Source organism: Sander vitreus, chromosome 1 (assembly GCF_031162955.1).
Source record: "Sander vitreus isolate 19-12246 chromosome 1, sanVit1, whole genome shotgun sequence".
In the NCBI taxonomy this organism is placed as follows: Eukaryota; Metazoa; Chordata; class Actinopteri; order Perciformes; family Percidae; genus Sander; species Sander vitreus.
The window spans coordinates 22,049,830-22,066,168 of NC_135855.1; the positions used below are offsets into that span (position 1 = coordinate 22,049,830).

The 16,339-nt window shown below is 39.4% G+C and overlaps 1 protein-coding gene across 3 annotated transcripts in view; it reads right to left on the reverse strand.

Moving 5' to 3' along the window:
• dennd2b (DENN domain containing 2B) overlaps positions 1-16,339 on the reverse strand; it is a 58,477-nt gene that overhangs the window by 39,799 nt on the left and 2,339 nt on the right. Inside the window, exon 1 of one of the 3 annotated variants that reach the window (XM_078248016.1) lies at positions 9,824-10,183. The exons of 1 other annotated variant lie outside the window; for it this stretch is intronic. The gene's annotated coding sequence lies outside the window, so the exon portion shown is untranslated. Of the gene's footprint in view, positions 1-6,346; positions 6,439-9,823; positions 10,184-16,339 lie in introns of those variants that run through there. One more of the 3 variants, XM_078248033.1, reaches the window with a different exon arrangement.

Consider the following 16,339-nt stretch of genomic DNA (forward strand, 5'->3'; position numbering starts at 1 on the left):
ACTGAAGTTTTGAGTCCGATATTTAAGAGTTCAAAAAAAATCAGATAACGATAGATCACCTAATATTTCTTTTTACATAAAGACACAACAAAAACAAACTTTTGTGTGTGTTTGTGTTTCCACACTATATACTAACTGTGGCTTTGTAGTTAAAAAAGAAACGCAGACATGTCTGTGCTGTGATTTCTTCTTACTTATCGGCCAACATATATGCAGATACTGATCTATTTGTGAAAAGCTAATATTGGGCGATATATCAGCCCAAACAATTCATCGGTCCAGCAGTTAGTTAAATCACTTTTTGAAATGCAGCAATGACCCTTTCAAGAAGGCTCAAAGCAATTGTTCTGGTGCATAAGGAGGTCAAATGGAGATCCCTAGAGATCAGAGGAGGAGGACGGGAGGGTGTTTGGCAGCATGGCTTGTTTACAGGAAGTTGTTGTATGAAGAAGCCAGCCAACCAGTAGTGGAGCTGAGTCCTATAGAGAAAGATGAGGAGAGGGGGGGGGGGGGCATTCCTGCTGTCAGTTATTTCCTGTAACTGTGGACTGTGCTAAGAGGATATGCATGCATCATTATTTTTCATCAAAGAAAGATGTTGTCCTGTCCTGCTAACAACTCTGCATCTATACAGAAAACTGGAACAAAATAGAACATGAACACTAAGAGTTTATATTTTCTGTGATGCAGACAGTACTGCAGGATTTAAACACAAGTGTGTACAGACATTTTTGTTATTAGAACATTTATTAAATGATTTCCATAAATCAGAGAGCCTTAGTCCCATTTGGGATGAGGAATATTGATGAATTGAAGATTATCCTGTGAAAACACAGACAATTAGCTAAATAAATTAGCTAAATAAAAGTATTCATTATTGCATGACAAAACAAAACAAATAATTCTGGAAAAGCAAAACAAAAAGGAAATTGAGACAAAAATAAGCATAATTTGAGAAATACAATCTTTTTAATATTACTCTAAATTAAACCAAATGAAAATATTCTGCTTACATAAAATTCAGACCCACTGGCAGCTGTATAGAATATTATTTCTGATAAATACCTGCTGAAAAAATAGTGTATGTTTTTGAAAGTGACATTCAGTATTCTCTCACCTGATTGGAAACATGAAGCTTCAGTCATTTCAATTTGTAACACCGTAAAGCAAACACACAAAGATTAGCTTCCAGAAGCAAAGAACATCAAACAACATTTTAAATTGTGTCAGCTCTACACACTTTAGTTAAGCAATGTTTATTTGTATAAATTCACCATTAAACATTTTTGGACTGAGAAAGCTACAATCATAGAAATGGGTCACAGAAGCCCAGGATGGACTTTGCAGTGTAAACACCAAGGCGTTAGCCAACTGACTTCCTGAGGTCTGATACCATCTCAGTCACAGGCTGTAAACAACAAAGCTCTAGAGTATCTTTAAAGTGCATTCAACCAGATTCAAGACACATTTTCTCCTGAGATGTCGGAGCCAAGGGCGAGCTAACGGTCAACAGTGAGAAGTCAACCACTTCATGCTGATTCCTTCAATCACTACAGTGTCTTGATAACAACCCTGACATTGATTGGTGTTAAAATGTTTGATGTTTCACAGAATGAGGAGGGGCACAAACAGACATTAATGTATGTGGGCACACTTTGGCCTGAGGGTTATTTACGAAATTTGTTTAGAGAAAATGTTGTTGCTGTTTACGCCAAATACAATCTTTCACTTGAGAAAATGCTGCAATATGTTCCTCAAATAAAAATACTTTGCCAAATAGGTGCATCCATGCTTTACAATATTTCCTATAAAAACATTTTAGTTTTAGACTTTTAGAGTTCTTCAATAGTTCTAATGGATAAAGTTGATATGGCAAACTCGTTAAGGCAGTTACACACCAACCAGATGGCCGACCGTTGGCAGAAAAGGCAGTTGGACTGATCAGTCTCCCCGAGTTGGTCAAAAAAGTGCCTCGGAACAGCAGGCGGCGCTAATCTGTATTGTCGCCCAAAAAATGAAAACGAACGGGTGGCTGCTGCTTCCGGATTTTGGATTTTTCGAACGGCCATTACTGGCGACTCATTCAGATTACGATCTCATATTGTACTAAAATAGTTCACCGAAACGTGTTTCTGAAAACATTTTAAGCGAGAAATAGGCCATGCAGTTGCTGAATCTGTCTTCATTTCAGATCGACAAAGGTCAGTTTAAAAGATTTTTGGCAGATTTTGAGAGGCTTAGTCACGCTCATCCCGCTTGCCATTTCCGGTTGAGTCTCGACTGCCCTGTCTCCGACTAAGCATGTCAGGTCGGCGAAAATGAAGGCCGACAGCTCCTTCAACGGACGACGGCACGGAACACACCGAACAGACTTGAGTCACTGACCTCGGCAGACTGTCCAACGGCCGATTATCGGCCTGGTGTGTAACTGCTTTTAGGTTGTTGCTTATTTAAACATCCAGCCGATACAGAGCAACATTATCATTAATTTGGAGTGGTGTTTGTGAGCACCTGATGAATGTAAGTCAAACTATTCACTCTCTTTTCACTATGTTTTTGGTCTTGGCCAACTCCTGAGGGAAATATCTGGCTCTTTCGCTGCTAAGTGCTCCACTATGCTCCACCAGCTGGTCTCTAACTGTGCCTGCTGTTTGGGGCTGCATGAGCAGGTAGCACACAGAGGGGTTTTAGATCTTTTTTCTTTTTCTTTTTTTACAGTAGGACTGTTACAATAATCTGACAAAACGTTTTGTAGACCTGAGGGAAACTGAAGGATCAAGTGATAATTCTCAGTGACTTCATCACAATGAGCACTACCGTTTGCATTACCCATCTGTTTATATACAATATATTGATTGGAGGATTGAAGTGGATTCACGTATGTAAATTACTATATAGTTAAGACAACAGGGTGGTGTTTTGACCAACTGACAAACCAGGTCAGGAAAAAAAAACATGAGCAAATATAAGGGGCAACACACACACTGGCAGCATGTGACACATGTCAAAACGCACCCATTGTTTTCTATGTATGCCCACACATGCACTTGTAAAGTCTTGACACATGTCATCGCATCCTGACAGGATACGCAACTATTCTATTATACACATAAACACTCCTAAAAACTACAGGACTATAGGCTACTGGACTGTAGCTTGACTTCTTCTTCTGTTACTTATAGCTTTGTCAAACAAGACATCCTGCCTTGGAGAAGTTAAAAGTTCTCTTTCTCTACTTAATCACTATACTGTATGTAGCAGCTACTGCCATTACTTCAAACTCAATCCAGAGAGATGAAATCCACCAGACTACCGGGCGCTCTGGGGATTTTTGTCCGCTGCCGGAGGCGAGGAAGCGGGGACAAAGGCTGCTTGCCCGGCTAAGGGAACTACCACACAGATCGACACTGACAAGCCTCCTACTCACCAACACCAGATCGATCACACACAAAATGGATGAGCTACAAATACACACGGAACTGCTTCGTGATGATTTTCACAAAAGCCTGGCTGAAAACACTTATCATAGACGGTATTTACCAGCTAACAGCTAGCAGCTAGCAGCTAACAGGCCAAGCTACCCACCTGCAGGATCGAGACAGGGTAGGTGAATTTAAAGAATGTCTGAGTTGAAAACGCATCTTGTTGTCACGTTAGGGCCCTGTTCATGTGGCACAGACATATTAATTGCATTTTGTGTCTGTTAAGAGGCACAAAGGCACTCTAAAACTTGCCCCGACAACTGCCATTTTAGCTCAGTGGACGCTCACAGAGGTAGCTGCAGCAACTCCAGTTTGCTAGGACCGATCCATGTCAGGTTTTTTTTCTATAGAAAGTACTCGCATAGCTATAGCGCTCAAGATTAACGTCAAAATTGGTCAGAATTCTCCTTTAAAAACAAATCGCAAAAGCCAAACTGTCTCTTTGAGATATTCAACACCATCATATTAATGACGTAATGGCAGGGTTTTTCCTGATTTTGTTGTGTTCATATACCAGAACTACAAAATGGTTACATCAATCAATCAATCAATCAATCAATCAATCAATCATTTTATTTGTCACATGAAATCGTACAAGGTACAATTCCAGTGAAACATGAGAGGAATATCAATGACACATATTTCCCTCAGCAACAAGAACATATTTATGAAATGGGACTACAACAGTGTCTCCATTAAACTACTTGGCCTGGAATAAAAGAGCCCTTTGTGTTCAATACGTCCTTGAGAGAGAGATGTGGTTAAAAAGTAAGTCTTTTATCAGCTGTGAGTGCATGCATGCGTGCATGTGTGTGTGTGTGTGTGTGTGTGTGTGTGTGTGTGTGTGTGTGTGTGTGTAAGAGACAGACTCTATCAGGTAAAATAGCTTTCAAAAGAGAGTCTGCACGTCCTTGGCCCTGTCACATTTGACAGATCATCTGATACACACTTCTCTCCACTACATGCAGGAATGTTCTAATATTTTCCCTATCCATCAGATCTGTGGCTCCATTCAAAGTATTAAAGAATGTTTTCAAATGGGGTGAAAGAAAGCAGAAGTGAGGGGCAGAAACACCTGGATCTAATGCCAAGAGCTTGTTTTTCATTCAGCAAAGACTACATTCAAATATGCGCTCTCTCAGCACCTGGCACTTGATGTTCAGACTATGAGAGCACGACACAATTTTATGTATCAATTTCATAACGTTTCATTAACCTGCGACTGGATTTATTTTTGTTTGGGTTTATCTTTGTTCATCCTGAAACATGCAGTAGCAGACACAACAGCGTCCATAAACCGAGGCTAATGCTGTCTACTTCTGTCTCTTGCTACTCGGTTTCTGCTGATCAGCAACCTGACTTCAAGGTTGTTGTTTTTTTAAAACACCGCAAAGCTCACAGGCAGCCAAGAAGCTATGTGGAAAGAAAGAGTGAAAATCTCTGCAAATTCTCAAATCTTTCCAGACGTCACAACTCACTGGCAGGCATCAGCCCATACTCTGATCCACGCCTTTGTTTCGATATCTGCAGAATGACCAGTTTTGTCCACTACGGGACAAAAAGAGACTTTTGATTGAGTCAGATCATGTAAAACAGAGCATTGTGGGAGTTCAGCTGCATAAAGGGAATCCAGCTCTTGATACTCAACCCAGGATAATACAATCCACATAAAAGCATTTACAACACACACAAACTGTAGAGGTGTTCACACAAACAACCTTTTACTACAGGACAAACATGATGGAAAAGCAGATGTATTACATTCTACTGTCTCTGGATAGCAGTATAAGGCTCTGACAGCCTTAATGTGTCTCTATGTAAAAGAAAACCACTAAGGTTGATACTATTGGCAGTGGCACATAGCCGTACCTATATAATTACCCCCATACTCCACCACATGGCTCAATTGACCAGGTGGAACCAATTCTTGGAATCTTTTTATAATTCCTTTTTAAGCCATTTCAGCTTCTTTTTTTTCCAGAGTGATCATGGCATATTTTCTCTTTGTGAAACAGAGGAAAAACCCTTCTGTGTAACCTAGATATGAGCATGCACAGCTGCAGAGGCAGGCATGTGGAAAACTGTGGCTTAAATCCATCTGAGCTGCAGCAGGGGGGCAAGAGTCTGTGTCACAGAGCTGACCTCAGTCTTTGACTTTTTCAAGGACATAAAGTCGATGAGATGCATTCTTGTTTGTCAGGGTTTAGCTAAGCCAACAAAAACAATAACTTGTACATCACTTGTGTTTTCGCTCATTTTCTCTACTACTAATACTTGTCAATGCTTATCAGCTTCAAGTAGGTTAAAACTTTAAGCCAAGTCTTGATTTTGTGTCATTAAATCTAATGACTTGTGCAATTCACAAGCTTTTTTTTTTAAAATAAATCAGCAAAAAAAAAGCAGAACCAAAATGTGTTTTTCCATAAACAACTGTAGACAGTGCAAGAAAATAAAGAAGTGGGATGATGACCTGCAATGTCACCACTTATTCAAAAATCTGCTTCCATCATTAACTTGCTAAACCTTTATACACTTTTCCACCTAAGCCAGTCATAACATCTTGCCAACAGTCACCATTAGTTTTTTTTTTAACTATAAAGGTGATCTTTCCCTAATGACCTATTATGTAATTCACACTTTCTAAAGAGCACACATTCAAAAATACTAAGAGAAACAAATGACTGGAAACTCACTTTAGACTATTCTCTGGCTTCCAACGCTCACATTAGCATTACTACTCTTGACATCAAGTATTCAATGAATGAACTTAGATAACTGGATGTGATCGCATAAAAGGGAAATCTCAAGTACATGATGACAACATAAGATAAAAAATAATCTTGAAGGGGTGGCCTCTAGCTCACCCAGTAAGAGCATTTGCCCCGTGTTGGCTGAGTCCTGCAGCGGCGCGGGTTCGAATCCGACCTGCTGCCCTTTGCTGCGTGTCTTCCCCATCTTTCCTGTCTATCCACTGTCACTCTATAATAAAGGGGAAAGACCCAAAAAAATTATCTTGAAATCCAACAGTTATTCTCGAAGACAATGCCACTAGCAATTTATTATAGGCTAGGATATCTACTTTATAAAGAGGATGTACAAATTGCAAGCTTTGAGAAAAGGCATGCTCAATTTATTCTTAATATCTGAGCTAATATGAGCTAAAAGGTTTACAAACAGCCGACAGCGTTTGTATTCAGGCATTTAAGATGATGGTGAACTGCTTCGGAGCGGGCAGTGTTAGATTAACTAACATCCTGAATCAATGAAGGCATCTCATGACGTTTTAATGTTGACATGGTGATGTCATGTTATGGTGACATGGTATCATGGAGATCCCATTGATTCATTGCACCTCACTGGATGTATAGTGCATGGAGAGAACTGGTTATAATGTGACATGCACAAGATTACACTGTGTGGCTGCCCGCATATAATTACTAAACAGAAAACCTAAACAAGAGTCAATAAAGAGAAGCCCTGCACTGAGCATAGGTAATCCAATCACAATGTAGAGTACGATCTATAGCAATAAGTGTCAAAGCAAAGTCAGAGGCTGTAAACCTAGGATTATAAATCAGGGATGTATCAAGTGTGCAACAGTAGCACAGGCAGAAACAAAGTGTGCAAACTGAGACAGCCTCTCATATTCTTATTAGCAAACCTGTTTTTCAAGAAAGAAAAAAAAACAGCAACACAACAGACATTTGTTTGTAACTTCTGTATTACAACACAAACTGACAAAACTTAAACGTGTTTACATAAATCCTGATTCTGACTTACAACTGTGCTACAATCCAAATTACACATACTACAGTACAGCCAGGCAACTGAACATCAGGATGATGCGTCATGAGGGGCAATGGAAAGTGGATGTAGATTTTCTTATCAAAAGATGCATTTTTCTCAGTGGTTTTTAGTTTCAGTTGAGCTTGGGGGATCAAGTTAAGAAAGATGGTCTTGTGACCTGAACAACACACAACTGAGAAATCTGCTTTGAAAAAATGATATGGAAATACTCTCTCCACTCTAAACAGCTGTGGCTGTGGCTCCCTTCAGACCCTGAACAAAACTGTTTCTTCAGAGCTGATCTACAGCCAACAGTATCAGACTTTAACACTAAGCAACAAGTGCATGAGTGTGAGGTAAAGTACTGATAAACAGCAAGCATTCTCCGACTTCAACTCCACTTCAATAAAGGTTAATAACCACTGACCGGCCGTCCAGCTGCAGGTCTAAAAAGTTAAGCGATAAAAAAAAGGAGGTAGGATGTGTGAATTTTATCTACTTACTTGTTCATTCCAAGCAAATACCTGCAGCACCTGAGTTCAACTTAACAAAGACCTAACAGGATAACAGCTCTCTTTCATAACTCCATCCTGATATAAAGGCTGCTCAAATCAGAGTAGGTGCAAATATGTTTTCAAACAGGTTTAATAAATAAATGATCCACGAATTTCATACTGGATGAAATATTTCGCCATTGCCTAGTTCCAAAGCTTTATGATTTGCTGTTTCCTTCTGTATAGATTCCCATTTCACTGTACAATGTGTTAATCACAATATTTACTCATCAGAGACAAATCAGACTCAAAATACACAAAACTAAAATTGATATTGATATTAATTTGCTAAGGTTTAGAGCCCTAGGCTGTAGCCCTAATACAAGGGAATTGAGTGTCATGTCAAGTACATTTGGAAAAACTAGCTACTTTTTGTTACCCAAGTACCTACATATGCAGTTCACAACAAGACTAACTGTTCACAACAAGATGTGGATTATGATCATGAGTTAAATTAATCTATTGCAATTCTATGTGCAAAGAGACATCGTTGTTATGTTTTTAAGATCCTTTGCAAATTACATTGAAACAACCTGGATAGATAGGAAAGAAGGAAAGAAGAAAATCAGGTTCACCATGATGTTGAGTGAACAACAGTCCCTTTAAAAGTGTCTGGTGATAGGCCAGGCTCACTCCTGTTTAACTGAAAGTAAAACAGAGAAGAATTTCCTCAATAGCTTTGTGTTGACAGCCCTGTCCAGTGAGAGGGGAAGGTCATTGTTTGATCTGCACAATAGAAAGAGTTTAAGGGGGAAAAAAAGAGCTAAAGAAAGCCAGTCACGTCTCTAGGGTTTGCATATTAGTGTATAAGATAAGATCATTAGGGTTTAAGTTGTAATCTGTTAAGAAAACTCATATAAACATTCATAATCAGGATAGATGCAGCATAGCTTCCCATATTTAAACTACAAAGCACTCAGTGAAAGCATGTCATTGCCAGTACTGCTCTGTGTTAATACTAGAATTTTTTTATCTGCATCAGGTGAATCAGAAATTCACATAAAAAAAGCATGTGTTGCATGAACCATATTTTTTTCATCCAAGTGCCAGAAATCATAAGAAAGTAGAGGAAATTAAAAAAAAGGCACATCTTTCAGTGTTAGAAAATCATTATAAAGATTCCTGGATCCACATCTGCACCAAAAATCACTTAATGCTTAGCCCATTGCTTATATTTGCACTACATTCCATTGTAATCTGCTACAAAGTTTACAATTAAAATAAAAACTAAGCTTAAGTTAAATTATATAGCCCCTAACAAGGCAGTTTGACGACAGTGTCACGCTGTGGGGGGAAAGTACAATACTGTGTGAATTTTGTCTTGAATAGCCTACTACATATAAACTTCACTGGTTTGTACATGACATGTACAGGATGTCATGACAGTAGGTCTGTATTATACAGTTCATACAGCATTAACAAAGACAACTGCATGTATACAACCATGTAAAAAAATATGTATGGCCATAAGCATGTAAAATAAAACCCACAGCACACAGTTCACACATTTTGTGTCCTATGGATTTTATCTCCCAGAACAAAACAAATCTCCCTCAAAGTCCAAACTAAAACAGGAAAAGGACACCGTGAGTTCATCTGGAGTCCTGTTACGTTTCTGTTTATCTGCTGGTTTGACTGTTTTTTTAGATGTTTAAGCGATAACTTGGTCTAATTACAATCCACAGAGTCACTGCCTGTATCCGCTGGGACATTTTTCTTCATTCAAAGGGTCAGCTGAAGGAAAAAAAAGTCTGGCGTTTTAGCTTTCTGCTCACTGCGCTCCATCGTTTAAAAATTTCGATGACCAAATATGGTCACATTGAGATTATGACTACGTTTAAACGCACCTTGCAACTTTTTTACAATAACTTTTAGGGGTTTGTTTTCGGACCCTTGTTTTGGGTAGTTTGTACCGGTTTCCTACCGCTAGCTTATAGTTTAACCCTGCTGTTAGCTCGTCAAAAGCGGGTTTTAAAAAACAAAAAAGCAGGCGGCATTTACCTCCGAGTTTCTCCTCACATCCATGGCTGTTGTCATTTTGAGATTATAATCCCTTTGCGACGCACGAATCCCGGTGCCGGTCGCGTTGAAAAACTTTAGCTGTTTTTTGCCGGATACCTGCCCTTCTCAATAAACTCCGATTTATGTCTTTCCAACCAAAACCGACAAAAAAAAGCTCTAGCCTCCGTCGCAGCCTGCTGCAGAGTGGAAGGCAGGACTTGTTACCGTAGAAACGGGTTGTTTGCCCCCCACTTTTCCCTGGATTTGGCCCCCTTCCCTCCTCTCACAGGCATTCAGCCTTCTCCCTTGTTTATTGTCACGGTGGGGCCGAGGAGTGAGGATGAATATTCACGAGTTGAAGGGCTGCTGTTGCTGCTGATGGGATGAAACCCATGTTGCCAGCATTGCAACACATTGTCATGCTGAAATCCTCCACACTGGCCCATAGGAATTTATTTCAACCCACACAAAGATGTCTTTCATTAGTCAGAGATGAATGTGTAGCCAAGCAGCCCAGAGAGCAGTATGCATGTAGACACTGACCAAGTTTTGAATCAGAGATATAGGTTATCAGAAAATACACTTTGGTGACATTATTATACATTTTAGCCATATCTTTAGTGGTGGAAGAAGTATTCAGATCCTGAAAAAAAAATAAAATACTACATTACAAGCAAAAGACCTGCATTTAAAATCTTATTTAAGTAACAGAACATAGTCATATCAGCAAAATGTATATTATTCAAAAAGGTATATTATTCTCAGTTTCAGGTTCATATTTGTATTTCGGGTTTCTATTAACATGTTTACTTGCTTTAATGATTAAAAACGCCTGATTTTCCTCATACTCTCTGTCTGAATATCCCTGAATTCACCCTCTGTCTGAAATGCTCTGTTTTAGCGCCTGTCTCTTTAAGCCCCCTTATTGTAAAAAAAGAAAATAAAAGCCCAATCTACTCTGATTGGTCAGCATCTCTGGGTCTTCCGCATCTGCGCTGTATGCGTCTCTGCCCCATCATTGCAGTCGGGGAATGACTGTAAGGGCGCTGTAGCTGCACGTTCTACCTATATATATATATATATATTTCCCTGAGTGCTGCACTGTGGCTGCCCACTGCTCCTATGTATATGGGTAAAATGCAGAGGACACATTTTGTTTCAATGTATGGAAGTGCTGAGAAAGGACAATAAAACAAAGGAACCTTTATTTGTAACATCATAAACGTACGGAAGTTCTGACAGCTTGATTAAAGGCACCGTTTCTGATAGGCTGTGTGCATTTGTCTGTGGAATGAGTGTTTTGATAGCCTGGGAAAACTCTGACGAACTTCCAGCAAATTTGAGATTTGCTCTGCAAATCAGTCTGGCCAAGAGCCCACTCAAGCCCATTTCCAATTTTTCCAAATCGAGGCACCAATCACAACCGTTGAGGCGGGCTTTACACAATGACGATAGCACAGCGACGGCGAGCAGCTTTTTGTTTACATTCAACATGACGGCTACCGAAGCACAGCAATCCGTTGATGCCGCTGTCGCAGCTACATCACCCAGATCGTTGGTCTGATTGGTTGAAGGACTATCCAATGCGCCCAGAAGCATTTGAGTGGCGTCCGTTGGTGACGCCCCTTTGGAAATGAGCTGCGAATTAACCTTGCCCAGACCCACTCTCAACTCAACTGAGAAGGGTCTGGTGTCAACCAGGCTAGTGTTTTGATACTTTCACAGTATTTATATAGCACTTAGACCTAACTTTATAATAAAAAAAGACATGGAAGCATTAAAGCATTAAAATGGAAGTAGGCTAAGTGAAATACATGTACCTCAAAATTATACTCAAGTAAAGTACTTGAGTAAATGTACTTACTGGTCATGCATTTAAAATCATACTTACCGTTAAAGGGGTGGTTCAGAATTTTGGACATAGGACCTCTTTTCCAAGTTAGCCAGTGTGTTATTTATCAGTGGAGACCGTTTTCAACACTTTTCATCCAGTCCTTCCAGTTGCAGAGTTCGCTAGTGCTAGGCTAGCGCAAGTCAACAGTATCTGCTAGCCTGCCACTAAAAACAGTCTTATCCACTCCACAGTACACCCAAGGCAAATAAATTATAACGCCAGAATATCGATGTAAATGTCTGTGTTGATAGAATAATGTTAGAAATAAAACTACCCTTGCATCTCAATGATCGCATTACATTTTGAGGGACTAGTTTCTCAGCAGCGGCGGAATTTTACTTTGCTCCGGTTAGTAGTACTGCGCCGAAAAGTAAACAGAGAAGCGCAGTACAGTTCACCTAGTAGTAGCCTAGCTAGTATATTGGTATTGAAGCATTGGATTGGAAACTAAGGACTAGGCAACATGGTGATTCAGTGTGCATTTAGAAATTGTAAAAATAAACCAAACAGATGGGCGCCACAAAGTTTCCACAAATTTCCATTGGGAGATGCAGAAAGGAACCAACTGTGGCTTCTTGCTGCTGGCTTGGACATCAAGGCGGAGACTCTACTCAAGTGGCGAATGTGTAGTGATCATTTTAGACCAGACGACTTTGAAAAACCCCCGCAATCTAAAGGACCACAAGTCACTGACAACGAATGCGGTTCCATCCGTCTTTCCAGATGCACCAACAGCTACTGATGAACAGGTAATAACTTTTGGTAGGCTACTCTAGCTAATAAAGCTAGCCCCTTTCATAACGTTAGCCTAGCTGCTACTGATAGATTGAGACTGACAATGTTAGTGGAGATAACGTTACAGTTCAATGCATTGTGGAGAGTGACAACGTTAGCTAACTGTATAGCTACACTCTTGGTAGATACCTGGCTGGGCTAACCGCTAACTTTAGGTAATTGCTGACAGAAAAGTAATGTAAGCTCAGACAGTTTATATGCAAATTGCAGCGGCAGGTAAATGAACTTGTGTGATTGTCATGGAAACTGGCTTTCTCAGTAGCCTAGGTAATATCACTCCAATGCTGCTGTAGCCTATGCTACCAACTACAGGGAACAAAGTATAACTATTGCAATGCGATGCAAGGGTAGTTCTATTCCTAAGATTATTCTGTCAACACAGATATTTACATCGATAGTCTGGCGTTATAATTTATTTCCCTTTGGTGTACTGTGGAGTGGTTAAGACTGTTTTTAGTGGCAGGCTAACAGATACTGTTGACTTGCGCTAGCCTAGCACCAGCAAACTCTGCAATTGGAAGGACTGGATGAAAAGTCTTGAAAACTGTCTCCACTGATAAATAACACACTGGCTAACTTGGAAATGAGGTCTTATGTCCAAAATTCTGAACCAGCCCTTTAAGTAAAAGTACACTCTCTAACAGCATAATAAAAACATTATATTTTTGGATTACTTTCATTGATGCATTAACATGTAAACATTTTAATGATGTATCTGGTTGAGAGGGTAGTCTACTAACATTTTTGTTTGTAATATGATATACTGATCAGATGTTTTGTATTGGTATTTTACTTAAGTAAAGCACAAACACTTAAAAATATCACTTAAAAGTAAAGAGTAACTCAACACCCACTGAAAAACCTGTTTTTGCTGCCCTTCAGTGGTTTAACCTCTCTCCTTGCTGCAGTGATGTAGAGGTGTACACCAGGACCCCGTGACATCACTTGTTGGCATGGTTACATGTGCAACAAAGCACAAATCTGGCAGGAGATGCAGCCTGGTATTAAATTACTCTTTAAGTACATTACTTTAGTAAATGTGGGTAGTTACATTCCACTGTTGCATATCTCTCAACATTCTAAATGCATATCTAAAGTGGTTGGGTGCTTCAAGCTGAACCACAGATCTAAACTTGAGTTGACCACAAAAATGAAAATATTCACCCAAAATGTAATATCCCCCAGGTTTAGGTTAATTACAATCAAATTAAACTACATAACTCTCTCTGTGCTGTGGTTCTGAAACATTCACTGAATAACAAAAAGCATCTTTGTAATGTCAGGTCATGTAAACATCTCAGGCTGTATGTTCTGACTGTAACTTTGTATGTTCATTTGGACACACGATACCGAAAACCCACACGATTTCCAAACCTGTCCAGTATGCTTCTCAGTGGTCAAGTAGTCAGTACATATTAAAATGTGTCTTTTCACTATACAATAATAAGTGAGTAAGGTTTATTTATGTACACCTCTCTAGATCATACATCACAGTGCTTCACAATAAAAGCAAGACATAAGACATAAACAAAACATTTCTTGAAAAACCCAATTTGTTTATTAAGCTAATCCTTCAATTGCTGCTGAATGTAACATATGATTAAACAGAGATCAAACAGATTAAACAAAACAAAACTCATCTGTTCTGTAGGGATTACATGAAAAGGATTGTCATCATTAAATGGATCATCTTTTAAAAACATACTGTTAAGATGCATGAATTACTTAGACATTTTGAATTTTAATACCTTTTTCAATCTGATTTGTCATTAAGTTTGTGCGTTTTCAATCTATTTAAACCATAGCTTTGGTGTTTCATTTGCTGGACTGTTGGGAAAAAAAACACACCAAACAACAGAAAGTTTGAACATCTAGTTCCTGCTGCTGATGAAGCTCCAGAAGTAAGTGGACCTTGATGGACCTTTTGTCTAGGTCAAATTTAAGGACAATTCCGGCGCAAAATGAATCTAGGGGTTAATAATATATGTGTACCATTCTCTGGGATATTGATTGATTGATTGATTGATTGATTTCTGGATCAAGACGATAAAATAGTAATCCAAAGGATAACATGCTAAAGTAAAATACTAATTTACAGCACGGTCCATGTTTTCATGCTAATCGAATGTGTCTCTAGCTTGAAACAAGATAGCGCAAACCGCTGATTAGCTTATAAAGCTAGTCGTCGGGGCACAGGTAAAGTAAAAAGAAATCGCTATTTCTACACCACTAACAAAGTTCAAAATAGCACCACACTTCAATGGTAGCATAATGAGGGTCCCTACATGTAAACCAAAGCATTGAGAACTTTGTATGTGAAAAGATAGATTATAAAGACAGTAGTATACAAGCAGTGAAGTGAGGTGCTATTTCGAGCCTTGTTAGTGGTGTAGAAATAGTGATTTCTTTTTACTTTACCTGTGCCCCGACGACTAGCTTTATAAGCTAATCAGCGGGTTGCGCTATCTTGTTTCAAGCTAGAGACACATTCGATTAGCATGAAAACATATCCCAGAGAACGGTCGACTCTGTACACATAATGTTAATAACCCCTAGGTTCATTTTGCGCTGGAATTGTAAGCTTAGCACCAAAAAGTGTTTTCATCTGTCTTACTGTGAAATAGCTCCTATTCACAATATATTCCTACTATCAAACATGAAATCATTTTGCCATTCATGGTTATCTTTCTATGCTGTTGCATGCAACATCTTTCCACCAAATGTGCAAGCACTTCCCGGCCATAAAACCTCTCCTTACAATCTCTTGGGGTGTCTTATCATCCCACAGACTTGGAAACAAAGGAAGTCACAAAACCCAGACATCCGTCATCACATTTCGTCACATCAAGTCAGCAAGAAGCCTACAAGCTCTGCCACTGTGCAGCTTTTCTCAGAGACTTCAAACCTTTCCATGGTCTCGTTAAAGATTGTCCTTCCTGAAATCACTGCAAATTCTCACTGTGTGAGCACAAAAGTTCGAAGCAGTGATTCCTTTTTATGGGATGTTTTACCAGAACGTAACCTAAGCTTGTACTCTCACGGAATTTGTTGTTTCCATTGATCGCAGTGTCATCTGTATTTCTCATTAAAAGCCACATCCTCTTCTTGCATGACATTGGAGCATCCAAAAAAGTTCATAACATGCATCTGATCACTTACATACTTAAAGCAACACTATGTAACTTTTTCCGCTTCGGTCCCTCTACAGGTTGTCTCATTGGAACTGCAGCTCACGCTACCCGCCGCTTTGGTCCCCCTACAGGTTGTCTCATTGGAACTACAGCTCACGCTAAAAGTTACATAGTGTTGCTTTAATGAAATCTTACATCCCTGACAGGACGCTGTACTGTTAAATCTGCTTAATAAAAAGAAAGTTTTAGGATTGACCACAGAGCTCGGATGCTGTAAATCTTAGGCCTTTCTTTCAACTCTCATGATTATACACCTGCTAAAGCCACAGCCACAAGGGAATGAGTGTTTATTTTTTCAAATAAAATCCCTAAACCTTGTGTGTTTGTTAAGGATCCACTGTGAATCCCAAATCCTAAAACATTCAAGGGGGATTATTTCACAGCTCTGTGGGGATTTTCCCACCTACACCTCAAATTCTTTCTTTCAGCTTCTGGATGTTCACATGGTTCAAGGGGTCGAGGCAAGTATGGAAATATTGAACCCATTTGAGAATATATATTTGGTGCAATAAACACCACATCGGGTTTCAGAAACAGACCCGAGGCAGCTCTTAAACTCCAGGATTAGATTGAGGCTGACGTGTCTCGTCAAAACTCCAGACAGCACTGACAGAGAAGACACAACTTCACAAGTAA